This window comes from Camelus bactrianus, chromosome 5 (assembly GCF_048773025.1).
Source record: "Camelus bactrianus isolate YW-2024 breed Bactrian camel chromosome 5, ASM4877302v1, whole genome shotgun sequence".
Classification (NCBI taxonomy): Eukaryota; Metazoa; Chordata; class Mammalia; order Artiodactyla; family Camelidae; genus Camelus; species Camelus bactrianus.
In genome coordinates, this window is record NC_133543.1 from 9,628,573 (window position 1) to 9,643,757 (window position 15,185).

General features: G+C 34.8%; 1 protein-coding gene and 1 pseudogene across 6 annotated transcripts in view; one reads left to right on the forward strand and one right to left on the reverse strand.

Annotated features, from left to right (window-relative positions):
• The window catches only part of OCA2 (OCA2 melanosomal transmembrane protein), a 278,029-nt gene that overhangs the window by 134,619 nt on the left and 128,225 nt on the right, over positions 1-15,185 (reverse strand). The window lies entirely within an intron of this gene.
• Positions 4,181-4,659, forward strand: LOC105081103 (small ribosomal subunit protein uS12-like; annotated as a pseudogene).

Below are 15,185 nucleotides of genomic sequence, written 5' to 3' on the forward strand. Positions count from 1 at the left end.
AGTAACACATTATCAAATACTACATGTATTAAAAACTCCATATGAAACCAACAGGATATACATTCTTTTCAAGTTCACATGGAACATTCTATCTATCTATCATCCAGGATAGAGCACATGCTAGGCCACAGAAAAAAAGTCTCAATAAACTTAAGAAGATAGAAATCATATCAAGCACTTTTTCTGATCACATATTCTTCAAGAATATGCTTCCTTTTACATAAGTCATTGAGTTTGTTGATATAAAGTTATTAACAGTAACCTTATTATTATTTTAATTTTTGTATTCCCTATGTTGATAACCCCTTTTTATTGCTGATATTGGTGGTTTGTGTTCTTTTATTTCTTGATCTATCTAGCTAAAAGTTTGTCAATGGTGTTGATCTTTTTTAAAACCAGATTTGGCTTAGTTTGTTTTTTATATTATCTGCTTGTTTCCTAATTTGTTGATTCTGATCTTACCTTTAACTTCTTTATACTTAACTTGAATTTTATTTTGCTTTTTTTTCCACTCCATTTACTTAATATGAGATGTTAGATAATTGGGTTTAGGTCTTTCTCCTTTTACGAGTATTTAATCTGTAAGTTCCCCACTCAGGCAACTTTAGTATCATCCAAAACTTTTTGATGTGGTGTATTTTCACTGACATTTATTTTATTTTATTTTTTCATCATTAGAGCACTTTATTTATTTCTTCACTCTTAGTTTTTCCATGTTATTTTTCAGGACTAATAAAACAATGAGAAGACAATCTCTATGGGGCTGTATGCAATTATGAGATTAACCTTTGGTCCTGACAGTTAGAATTTTGCCACATAATGAGCAAAAACAGGTTGCATTTTGCACTAAAGAATTGGTCTACAAAAGCTAATTTCAGAAACCATATTTTCAAAAGATATATATGTTTCACCTAGAATATAATACTGAGAATATAATTATCATACTTAGAATCTAATTCTTAGGAAACAATCTTGCAACATGACAGTACTGGTAATATTTTAAAATATTTTGTTTTTCCCTAGTGATTTCTTGTGACTCATGATTTGATTGAAAGTGTTGAATTCGAAAACATTGGAGTTTTCTCAGAGATCTGATTGTTATTTATTTCTCACTTAAATTTGCTGTGGTCAGAATATACAGTCCTTACACTGTAATGCTGTAATCTTAGTGCACAGTCAGATGCAGTGTTCTACAAATGTCAATTAGAGTAAAATGGTTTGACAATTTTTTCATATCTTTTATGGCTTTCATGACTTCCTTGATTAGATGTTCTACCAATTGTGAGAGAAGGGTCATAAAATGTTCTATGATTATGGAATTGTCTCTTCTGTTTTAATTTAATGACAATCACTTTTTTAAGGCTTCATTAAGAACATTTCTAGTTGTTATGTCTTCCTAATAAGATGTTCTAGTAATCATTATTAAATGTCCTTCATTATCTCTTTTAACATTGTCTTGAAGTCTACTTTATGTCACTTTAGCCTTTAATGCTTGCTGTTTGCATACTATATATTTTTCCATTCACTTACTTTCAAACCATCTGTGTTTTTACATCAAAATTATGTCTCTTGTAGGTATCACATGTTAGAGTCTTCTACATCCACTCTCTCAAAAATTCCTTCTAATTGGACTGTTTGCACTTAATGTAATTATAAATACAGTTGCATTCAGGTCAGCAAATTTATAATATATTTTGTTTGTTCCCTTTGGTTTTTTTTCTTCTAGGTTTATTGAGCTATAATTGACATACAGTAGTGTATAAGTTTAAGGTATACAGCATAATGATTTGATTTAATACAGTACGAAGTGATTATCACAATTAGATTAGTAAACATCCATCATCACATTCAGGTAAAATTTTTAAAAATATTTTTCTTGTGATGAGAACTCAGAATTCTCTCTTAACAACTTTCACATATGACATAAAGCAATGTTAATTATACTGATCACATTGTATAATACATCTCTGGTAGTTATTTACCGTATAACTAGAAGTTTGTACCTTTTGACCACCTTCAGCCAATTACCCCCCGCCCCAAACCACTGCCTCTGGTAACCACAAATCCGATCTCTTTTTTTAATGAGTTTTTTGTTTGTTTTTGAAATAAAATTGACCTACGAAACTATGTTAGTTCCTGTTACACAACATAATGATTCAATATTTCTATACATTTCAAACTGATCACCACAGTAAATCTAGTAATGATTTGTCACCATACAAAGATATTACTTAGTTATTGACCATATCCCCACACTGTACATTCAGTACCCATGACTCATTTATTTTCTAACAGGAAGTCTGTACTTCTTAATTTCTCTCACCTATTTATTTTCTTTCCCTACCCACCTCCCCTTTGGCAACCACCTGTTTGTTCTCTGTACCTATTACTCTGTTTATGTTTTGTTATTTTTGTTCATTTGTTTTGTTTTGTTTTTCAGATTCCATGTGTAAGTGAAATCATATGGTATTTATCTTTCTCTGTCTATTTCACTTAGCATAATATCCTCTAGGTACATCCATGTTGTTGCAAATGTCAGTATTTTATTCTTTTTTATGCCCGCATAATAGTCCTGTGTGTGTGTGTTAATGCGCGCACACGTGCACATACATCTCCTTTACCAATTCATTTATTGATGGGCACTTAGGTTGCTCCCGTATCTTGACTATTGTAAATAATGCTGCAATGAACATAGAAGTGCATACATCTTTTCTAATAGTGGGTTTTGGGAGGGTTGTTTTGTTTTGGTTTGATTTGATTTCTTCAAACTACTATGCAGGAGTGGTATTGCTGGATCATATGTTAGTAAAAAATTATTTTTAGTTTTTTGAGGAATCTCCAAATTGTTTTCCATAAAGGCTGCACCAATTTACACTCCCACCAATAGTACACGAGGGCTCCCTTTCTCCATATCCTCATCAACACTAGTATTTGTCTTTTTGTAATAGCCATTCTGACAGGTGTGAGGTGATAGCTCTTTGTGATTTTGATTTGCATTTCTCTGATTAGAGATTCTCTGATGATTAATAGAGCATCTTTTCATGTGCCTGTTGGCCATCTGTATGTCTTCCCTGGAAAAGTCTATTCAGAACCTCTACACACTTTTTAATTTGGCTTTTTTGACGTTGAGTTGTATGACTTCTTCATATATTTTGGATATTAACCCTATACTGAATATATCATTTGCAAATACCTTCTCCTATTAGGTGGCCTTTTCATTTCATTGATAGTTTCTTTTGCTATGCAAAAGCTTTTTAGTTCGACGTAGTCCCATTTTATTATTTTTGCTTTAATTTCCCCTGCCCAGGGAGATATATCCAAGAATATATTATGAAGAATGATATCAAAGAGCACCTTGCTTCTGTTTTCTTCTAGTTTATGGTTTCAAGTCTCATATTTAAGTCTTTAATCCATTCTAAGTTTATTTTTGTGCATAGTTTGAGAGAGTAATCCAGTTTGATTCTTTGCATGTAGCTGTCTAGTTTTCCCAACACCATTTGTTGAAGAGGCGTCATTTCCCATCATATGTTCTTGCCTCCTTTGTTTTAGATTAATTGTCTCTATAAGTGTGGGTTCATTTCTGGGCTTTCTATTCTGTTCCATTGATCTGTGTGTCCTTTTTTGTTCCAGTACCATACTGTTTTGATCACAGTAGTTTTGTAATACAGTTTGAAATCAGAGAGCATGATAACTTCAGCTTTGTTATTCTTTCTCAAGATAGTTTTGGCTATTCAGGGTCTTTAAGTTTTCCATACAAATTTGAGAGTTATTTGTTCTAGTTCTTTGAAAAATGACATTGATATTTACATAGGGAGTGCACTGAATCTATAGATTACCTTGGGTAGTACGGGCATTTTAATAATATTAATTCTTCAAATCCATGAATGCTATATATCTTTACATCTGTTTGTGTCATTTTCAGTTTTTTTCATCAATGTCTTATAGATTTCTGAGTACAGGTCTTTTACCCCCTTAGTTTGATTTATTCTTTCAGGTGCAGTGGAGATCAGATTTGTGGTTACCAGAGGTGGGGATAGAGGGAAGGGAAATAGTTCTAAGATAAATACTAGGGATGTAATGTACAACATGCCCAGTATAATTATCACTGACACATATTATATATGAAAATGGTTAAAAGAGTAAATCCTGCTCTTTTGCTCAGGCCTGTGGCATCAGCAGGATGGGCAAATGTCACAGTCTTTGTACTGCCAAGAAGTTCCACAGCCACCAATGAGACCAGAAGTGGCATGATAAATAGTACAAGAAAGCCCAATTGGGCACAGCACTTCTCATGCAAAAGGAATTACTTGTGCTTGGAAAAGTAGGGGTTGAAGCCAAATAGCCAAATTCTGCCATCAGGAAGTGTGTCAGGGTTCAGCTAATCAAGAATGGCAAAATAAATAAGTTAATATTATATATATAAATATAAATATATATATAAATATATATATATTATATTTATATTTATCACAACCTTTGTTCCCAATGATGGTTGTTTGAATTTTACTGAGGAAAATGATGACGTTCTGGGTGGCTGGATCTGGCTGCAAAGGTCATGCTGTCAGCGACATTCCTGGAGTATGCTTTAAGGCGGTCAGAGCAGCCAGCGTCTCTCCTTTGGCCTTGTACAGAGGCAGGAAGGAAAGGCCAAGGTCGTGAGTTTTGATGGTGAAAGCACAATAATAATAGATTTTCATGTGTCCAAAAATAAGCAAAAAAAGAATAAATCCTGAGAGTTCTCACCACAAGGAAAAAAATTTTTCTATTACTTTCTTTATGCATTTGTATGAGATGTTGGATTTTTATTAAACATAATGTGATAATCACTTAATGATGCATGTAAGTCAAACCATGATACTGTATGCCTTAAATATATGCAGTGCTGTATAGCAATTATATCGCAATAAAACCGAAGAAAAAACTGAATATAAACTGTATATTGAGAAATATAATTTGCACCTCTTTCTGCATTTGACACCTCCTCACAGGTAATAATTTTTCCTAGTTCCCAATGTATCTTTGCCATAATTCTGCTAACAAATTGTAATAATGCCTTTTTGAAAGGATCAAAAGCCACCGTACCTCAACTCATTCTTCTTAGCTTATTTAAGAAAAAAAACCCTAAAATCTCTGATACACATTCTAATAAAACTTTTAGATTTCATGGAAGAATATAATACCATCAAGGCCCATAGGCAAAAACAGAATTAGACTGACATTAGACCTTTCAAAATCAACAATATAAAACAAAGCAACAATGGAAGAGCATTTTTTGAAAAAATCAATGAGAGAAAAGGTAAAGCAAGGATTTAAATCCAGCCAAGCTGTCTTTCAAACATCCAGGCTGTAGAAAAATGATATTCAACATACAAGAACTTAGGAATTTCAGCGCCCATTAGCCCTTTCTGAAGACTCTTTTAAAGCAGGTGTACATTTTTTAAAATGGGCCAGAGAGTGAATGTTTTATACTCTGTGTGTCCTAAGATCTCTATTGCAACTACAAAACTCTGCAAATGTAATACAGAAGCAGCTATTAGCAATAAATCAATCAATGGGACTGTATGCCAATAAAATTTTATATGCAAAATCTAGCAGCAGCCAGATTTGGTCCACAGGTCATAGTTTGCTGACCCTTGTACTAGAGAATGAGTTTCCTCAATCATTACTGGGAAAACTTCAACAAAAGAACTAAGCCAGCATTTTAAAATACTGACATGTACATCTAAGATACAGATATAAATATATAAATATAAATAAATATATAGATTAAGTGAAAGACTATTAGAAAATCATTATGTTATATGATAAAGTAAAAATAATGCAGCTATTAACCTGTTAGTAAATGGGAGAGAGACAAAAACAGAAAAATCTCATTGTTGTACAAGCAACAGGTAGTCATAAAGATATTGAAAAAACCTGAAAATCCAGATAATAAAGGTTAAAAAGTGCATTAGGTACTAAAAGCATTAAAAAAGACTTAAGCATAAAAGTAACCACTAGAATAAAAACACTAATATTTCCAAATGTCAAAATAAATTATCAATGAACAATGCATACACACCTTATAGAGAAATGAATATAACTACTATTACAAGAAAACACACATAATAAAAATATTATATCAGAGTAGAGATTAAAATTAACAGTCATATCAGTAAATATGAATTTCAAAAGGTTTAAAATAAAGGAGTAGGGAAAGATAACACCAGGTAACAGAAACACACAAACAAAAAAGCAGGTATAGTAATCTTGATATCAGACAAAGGAAACATAACAGAGAAGGACATTTTTTAATGGTAAAGCCACAATTTTGGCAGATAATAATGCAAGTATAACATTCATGAATACTTATAAATTAAGTAACAGAGAAACAGCCTGTATGAAGCCAAACTACAAGAGTTGCAAAGACTGAAACACAGTAATTGAAGACATAAATGCACCACATTCAGTATAAGACATGGACAAAAACTACAGAGACAAAATATTTAAACAACACAATCTATAGGAAAGATACTATGGATTTATATGAACACTACACCCTGAAGACAGAGAATACAAATTTTCTTCTGATGCTCATGGCACATTCACAAAGTTGTTGATGCAATATACAAAGATTAGAAAGAAAATGCCAGTAACTTCCATAAAGTAGAAATATTTTTTAAACATTTCTAATGTAATAAAATCAGAAATTACTAACAACAAAAACAACAACAAGGCTTTCTATATGCAAAGTTAAAAACCTTTTCAAACAACTTTTTGGTAAAAGGAGAAATACAAAGAAAGTATAATTTTTAAAAGGAAACAATGAAGCACTTCCTATGTCTAAGGATACATTTTAAAGCAGTGGTCAGACGAAAATCATTTCACAAAACATATTTATCAATAAAAATGAAACAAATCAATTATTTTCTCAATATAAAAACTAGAAAAAGAACAAAGTAAACCACAATAAAGGAGGGGAATTATAAAGTTAAAGCCAAAATTAAGGACATAGAGAACAGAGAAATAGTAGCTCTCATTAATAAGCCAAATCCTGGATTTTTTTCTTTTAAGTTAACAAAATAGACAAACCACAGGTGAACTTGATTGTGGGGGGTGAGAGAGAGGATAAAGCACAAATATTCAAAATAAGAAAATATAAAAAAGGAAATAACTACTGAAAGAGGAGGAATTTTTTTAAAAATCATGAATGACTAACTTGGAGATCTCTGTGACAATAAATTTTCAAATTGAGATGAAATGTACAGTTTCTTAAAGAAATAAAAATTACCAACACTAACTTCATTTGATTTAAGAAGCTTAGACCTACTTCCAAGGAAACAGAGAAAGTTACTAAAGAAATGACTAGTCTGCCTCCCCCCAAAATAAATCAGACACAGATGGTTTCACAGAGGAATTACACTGAACATTCAAAGACCAGATAGTCCCAAGCTCTATAATTTATTCCAGATTATTGGAATTATTATTTGTATATATTTATATAAATTACATATTTATATAATTGTAATATATATTTATATAATTATAAAAGAAAGCTTATTTCTAAGTAATTCATTTCAATAGAAAGATCTTAGAAAATGTACTTAAATTCATTTTGTTTGCCTATGCAAACACAGAGATTGCACACTCATATCGGTATATTAAAAAGAAACCAAAAACCAAGAGGGGAACCAAGCTGCACGTCACTCCTAGAGGTCATAGTGCAATCTAGTGTTTCATCATTAGGGAACTTCAAGTTAGTCAGGATGAAAAAGAATAAAAATGAGTTGCATTTTCCTGTCATCACTGGGTTCTTACCCCACAGATGTTTATCTCCTCTAGACTACATTGTGAACCATCCCCACCCCCACTCCACATGCATCTGTTCAGTTCTTTATACACCTTCCTAAAGCAGGTATGGATTGTTGAGCCACATCCCATAGGTAAGGAGAGCAAAGGGTGATAAACTTGTAGTGCTGGATGGGGATCCAAGGTATCAACATAAACTCACTTAGTTTAATATATAAACAAACATTGACAGAAACAGACATGGATGTGTAGATGTGTGTGTGTTTGTGTGTTAACACACATACATGTATGCCCAGCTGTTTCCTGAGAAAGGCTAAAATCAGGGACACCTAAAGTTGCAGCAAGCATATCTAGCACCCAGATCTTGGTTTCTAAATACCCTTCTCCAGTAAAAGGGATGAGAGTGTTTTTTTTGGAGAAGCCAGGACTAGGGCATGTAAAATACAAAGTAAATTAGGAACATTTTATGATGCCAGAAAATTAGGAAATGCTTCAAAATGAATGCAGGTGAGTCCAAAAAATACAAGAGCTAACATGAAGCTCCTCCTAATGGCCAACATTGGAACAATTTGAGCAAGAAAATAAACAATGATAGTATTGAGTGATAACCTATAGAACAAAATAAATATCCATGAGATTTTACTCATGCAAATACATATTTAAATAAATAAAGGAGAAAGATTGTTCTTCTTTACAGATAGTCTTTATGTAACAGAAAAGAACAAATCTGACTCCATATTAGATCTGTTCCTTTGGCTTTAACCCTGTGCCCTGTTTCCTAGGCTTAGTCCTGCTGTTTCTGCACCTTTTGTAAAACAATGTTGCCTTTAGCCTGAAATAGAAAGGAGAGCCTGTTCTCAAGGCTCTGACCTTTAAGGATATTAACACTCTTGCACTTGTATAAAGATAACAAGCAGCAGAATAGAAAATAACACTTGTTTTGTTAGAGGTTTTATAGGGACACCATGCCCTGACCCACATGGACAGCTGCAATAACAAAGAATTCCTGCACCAAGAAGTTTGCAACAACCAACCACACCCCCTCCCCTTTTTAGTGTAAAAGGAGCCTGAATTCTGACTTGGTAGATATTAGTCTGCCATCCTCTTGGTCTGCCAGCTTTTTGAAAAAAGTCACTATTCCTGCCTCAACACCTCATCTCCCGATTTATTGGCCTGTCATGTGGTGAGCAGAACCAGTTTGGACTCAGTAACATTTAGTTAACAAATGTGTAAAAAACAAGGATAAACAAAGTCAATACTAGGCAAACACTGAAAGTTATTGTTGGTGGCAAAGAGCTATTGATAAATGCTAAAATCAGTGAAGAAATGTTTGATAAAAAACATAATATCAATATAGTCCCAAAGTAGCTCCCCACAAGATAATTTACCAGTGTTTCACTTTATAGTAGAGGAAAGTGGCAGATACCACATTAACCAAGTGACCAATGTTAAAATCAGCAATAAGACATGCCAGTATCTGTACCAACATGATGCACTGAGAAGGGAATTCTCATTTTTGAGACATTTTAATAAATCTAAAATTATTTAAAAGTAGCGGTTTAAAAATATTATACTATCTCCAAAAGGTCAGAAAAGCATTTTGCTGAAATATCCATGCATTGTCATTATTTCCTGTTCTCAGTAGCCAAAAAGTTACCTGATTTGAGGCAGTAATACATAAAAATCTATTTCCTTGCTGTTTTCTCAAAAGAAGGGAAAAGCTGCATATATAAAATCTTAATCATTTTACTCATCATTCTTAAAATATTACAACCTAAGAATGTCTTGCTCACTCTCACTCATGATGATTTGTTTCCCCATGTATTTTGCAATTTTAAACTGTGAGCTCACATTTGTAGAGTGCTATCTGTGGGAATATTGAATGGAGGTTTCCCCTAACGTATTAAAATTTTAAGAAGAGACTACTACAATCTGGGAAAAAGTGGGGCCAAAACTCTGCAATGAAAATCTTTAAATATTTAATGTGTCCATCAGTTCAGATCCAAGACAGTTTCATTCAAGATTTTCTTCTAAGGGTAAATACTTCTATTTTGAACTTGTTTATATATGCTCTGCCTCCAAGAGTCATCCAGACAATCATAAACATAGCTTTAAAGGCCACTTAACATCCAAATCCCTATAAAAAGGATAGTCAGATAATATTCCTTAGCAGAGACTATTTCATTGATTAACTTTAAAAACTGCAAGATCTAAGGATTTCCATTTCTCAAATTTACAAAGACTCAAAATGCCTATAGCTTTCTTTGTACCAACTCCTCAATGATTTGACCAAATTTTCTAGAAGACAGTCTGACCTTGGTAACAAAAGTCACTGCAACATGGCTTAATGGGCCCAAGTGTTTCACTGCTTTCCAAAAACAGAACAGTGCTGACTCATTGTCTATTTCCAAGTGGGGCACGTTACAGAGCCAGTAGCCACATGAAATGAGACATTGTGACAGAGAAGAACAAACCTGACTCCATATTGGATCTATTCCTTTAGCTCTAACCTTTTGTGTTCCTTGCCTGTGCTTAGTCCCACTGGATCTGCACCTTTTGTAAAACAATGTTGCCTAGAGCCTGATACATACATGACAGCCCTTTCTCAAGGCCCAGCCTCCCAGCCTTGACCTTTAAAGTCTTTAAACACTTTTCCTTCATATAGATTAGAAAGTTGCAGAACAGGAAATAACGATTGTCTTGTTGGAAGTTTAAAGGAATATTGTGACCAGTCCTATGTGGACAGCTTCAAGAAGAAACGATTTGGGCACTAAGAGGTCTGCAGCAACCAGCCACACCCCTTGCCCTTTTAGTATTACAGAAGCCTGAATTCTACCTCGGGTACAATGGTTCTTTGGGACCCTGCTCCGTCATCTTCTCAGCCTGCTGGTTTTTCAAATAAAGTCGCTATTTCTTGCCCCAGCACCTCACCTCTTGATTTACTGGCCTGCCATGTGGCAAGTAGTATGAGCTTGGACTTGGTAACAATATTAGACCCAAAATGTATGCTAGGGAGCTCAGGTCCAAAATGGCAGGGAAAAGGATCAAGAAACCCTCAAAATCTGAAAGAGATCAAAGGTAGATATTATACATCAGTTATGAAACCAGGGCTTTAGGGCTATGACAGGACGATGAGGGCAAACCAGTCTGAAGGGAATGGCCCCTGGGGCAGGGACCCAGGTATCTATGACTGCGTGGTTAAGAGTTTTTTTAGAACCTCTGTGTACAATACTTCATACTTTTCTGGGCTGACATTGGTTTAATTCATGAATAGGCTGAACTAGCTTTTAATTAAAATGAATAATAAAAAATAAGAGAAAGCATTTTTGAGTACCGTCTGTGATGAGCTCAACACAAGGCTCAGTACTTTAAATATATGATCTTACTGGTTCTTCACAAACAGCTGCAAGATTAGTATTAATCTATTCAAAAGACAAGGAAATTGAAGCTTAGAGGTCCCAAGTAACTTGCATAAAATTTTGCAGCTAGGAGGTGGCAAAGCTGGGATCTAAACATGGATCACTCTGATGCTAAGTTTGTGTTCTTAAACATTGTGCTAAGCTGTTAACCTGAACTGGATGAGGCTTCCTGGACTTGGGGTTGGTCCACAGGCCACCCCAAGTGTGCCCTCTGTAGTGCTCTCATGGTCCTGGGGTACTCATGGCATCGGCAAGAGCTTCCAATCCACCTATTTCCCATCATGTCAGAGGCTAGATCCAGCTGCCATACAACTCTGGTTGAGGCTGATGAAGTTGTTGAGAGTGGTCATGGAGAGGAGGGGCAGAGTGAGGCTCTGCTGAGTAAGGATGAGGGGGAGCACAATGGACTAGAGTATCTGGGGATGAAATAGCAGAGTTGACAGCATCTGGATCTTAAAGTGAGTCCTACAAGTGATTTTTCTGTTTCGAAAAATGATAGAGGATCTTGCCCAGTTGCCCAGTTGATTGTTGTCCCCTCTGGGTTTAGGCCCTGTCAGAATGAGCACTAGGCTGCCCCACAACAACACAGAGCTGAGGAAGGTATGCATCTGAACTGGCCTCGTGAAGGTTATACTCGGAGATTTAGTTGATCCTAAACTCCCCACACTTTAGACTACTCAAGTTGAATAATCATTGAACTTCCTGAAAAACTACAATTTGTACAATACTTTGAACAAAATTTAAAATGCAATAATCAATATTTCATTCCCCTGTTGACTTTCTAGATCGACGGTATGGTATCAGGAAAATTTAAAGAATTACTCTGTTTAAGACTTACATCGAAACATGGAGGTTGGAAACTAAGGCATGGGTGTATCCATTAGCTGAAATCAGAAACCCTCCCTGTTGGTTTCAGCACCAAAATCACCTGTTTGAATTAATACCTGAACCAATGTCTATTTCAGAATTTTCCTTAATTATTAGAAAGCGGCAACTTTCTTGGGTTGGTTTTGTTGACACTAAGTTCAGACACAAATGAAATCCCTTTATTTTTTCTAGGTGAAAATCTATTATATATCTATAGTTGCTATAAAATTTTTAAAAATCAATATAAGTAAATTTTATAAAATGATACTGACTTATTAAGATGAATATAATCAATGCTTTTAAGTATCTGAATGATCAGGATACAAATTTTACAGGCAACAGCGAGACAAACTCCGCCTTGCTGCAGAACAATGAACATAATGAGAAGAAACAGATGTAAGAGCCTTTCCCAGTGTCAAGGTGACTAAGTCAAGATGCCCAGTGTGGCTCCCCTAATTGCCCAAGAAAAACTAGAGTCAGTTAGAGGGAATAAAAGGAGCTGTAAAGAAGATATAAGAAATAATAAAAGATTAAAAAGTCCCAAGTGGTCTACAAATAAATTAAATATCCAAGAAAGTAAATATGATATGGCTCTTTTCAAAGAACCATTATTACTCTGATACAATTATATGAGGTGGTCCAACGTATAGGGGAGTAAGGAAACACAAGCATGGTCCTAATAGATTCAGAATGGAATGTAGGCTAGGGGAGGGTGTGGTTCTGCAGCTTCCATCAGTCCCTGGGAGTGCCCTGTATGTTATAATTATCACTCTGGCCTCAAAGAAGAAATAGGAAAATAAAATGAACACTGCAAAATATTCCCAAATATTCCCTCGCTAATATATCTAAACAAACAGAAAAAAAAAACCTGTTAGAAACATCATTGCATTTGTGAAATATTCCAGGTCAATTTTAAAGACCATGTTAATTGGTTTTATTTTGCTGAAGACCGATTTGTTTTGTTATAGTGAGATAAATATAGTTTGAAATACTCCTCAAAGAAAACTCAGTTGCTAGTATAATTCATGTTTTGGAAATATTAATAACTTTAGAAATCATCAATTATTGAACTCAAAAAAATTAAAAAACAAAGAAACAAATAAAAAGGAATGTGGGAGGAGTTTAACCATGCAATGGCCAATGGCCAGATGAAGAGTCCTGCAGGCCCACTCACCAGCAAAATAGCTGTAAGTGGTGAAAAAAAATTTTATGAAAGTCTCTGGAATTTGTCCTAAGGGCATATAGCCAGTGAAGGGACACTTATTCAAGAAAATCTTGATAAGAACAAGGGTCAGTGGCACTTGAATTATGATCCACTCCTCACCCTGGACTCAGAATGATGGCGACTCTCTGGGGATGTTCAAGAACACAGGGCTCCCTTTCCCTCAACTCACACTCAAGAACTACAATCTCTTCCTGGGAGGAGCAGATACTAGCTTTCCTTATCTCTCCAGCTCTCTGTTGCAGAGTGTAATTGCAGGAGAGCCTGGCCAAGAAATCGGGGTTCTCTTCCACCACCCAGTTGCCATTCATGTGAAAATTCTACCTGAGGTGCATCAGAACAAGAACACTGGGACCCCAATTGCCTCCACTCTGTTCAATTTTAGGGTGGAAATTTCACAGCAGGAGAGGCAAGCCTAGAAGACCAGACACTTCTGACCCCACCCAGTGCTTTCATCATAAAGCAGATGTGTCACTCCAAGAGAAAGAGGCCACTGCCCCTGCTCCTAGCTATTTAGCAGTGGCTCAGAGATTTTGCCCAGGAGGAGAGGCAGGAAAGAAAAGAGAGCTCTGGAACTCTCCCCAAAGGAACTGATTTTATTTAAAACAGGGTGTTGGGAAGTTCAAGCCTTAGGATGCTCTCAGAAACAATGGAGATTTGATGGTAAGCAATTAAGAGGAAGCTCTTATCTCCTTGAGAGTAACAAGATAAACTATAGGCCATCTAGTTTACCAGAGGGAACCAAGGAAAGAGCTAAGAATAACCCTTCTGGGGTCTGAACAAACCTCAAAGATTAGCCTCAAAAACTATCCCAGCAAAGGGAAGCAAATTTAACGGGACCACTCTGTGGAGAAATTTATGATCCAGGGCATTGTAAAAAAAATACTAGAGCAATAATTTGGGAATTAGTGGAGCCTAACAGCTATGTATGATAACAGAGGTAAAAATCTTAATAGAAAGATCAGGAAAAGAGATAGTTAAAGAGACATATAAAAACAAATGGAAAATGGTATACATAAATACTACCTTCTCAGTATTTACATTAAATGTAAGTGGAATAAATGCACCAATTAAAAGGCAGATATTGGCTGAACTGATTTTTAATATGATCCAACTATATGCTATCCACAAGCAGTTCATTTTAGATTCAAAGACCCAAATATGTTGAAAGTAAAATTATGAAAAAATATATACCGTATTAAAAGAAAAACAAAAAAGAGTAGGCATGGCTATACTAATTCCAGACAAAATTGATTTTAAGATAAAAATTGTTTCAAGAGACAAAGAATGACATTTATAATGGTTTCATATAAATAAAATCCACAGCAACCCCCCTAGGGGGATGAATCAGCAGCCAGAGTTGCTAAAATACATTAGCTAAGGTTTCCAGTTTTCAGCAACAACAGGAAAATACAATCTATATTCTAGGGGGAAAAACAGTGAATAGAACTATCTGTAAGGCGGGCACAGGTGTCAAGCTTAGAAAAGACTTCCAAGCAGAATTTTAAATATGTTCGGAGAACTAAAGGAACCCATGCTTAAAGAACCGAAAAATGATGACAGTGATGCATTAGGTAGAGAATATCGTAAAGATTATTTTTAAAGAGAATACAATGGAAATTCCATAAACTGAAAAATAGGAGTGAAATGAAAACTTTACCAGAGGAGGTCAGCAACATATTTCAGGTGATATAAAAAGACTCACTGAAAATGAAAATATATCAACAGAAATTATCCAATCTGAAGAACAAAAAGAAAAAAAATGAAGAAATATGAAAAAAAATGATCAAGAACTGTGGAATACGAACAAGTGAACCAACATAACTAGTGGCAGTCCCAGAAAGAGAGACAAATACAGTATTTTAAAGGGAAAAAAGAAGGGAGAATAA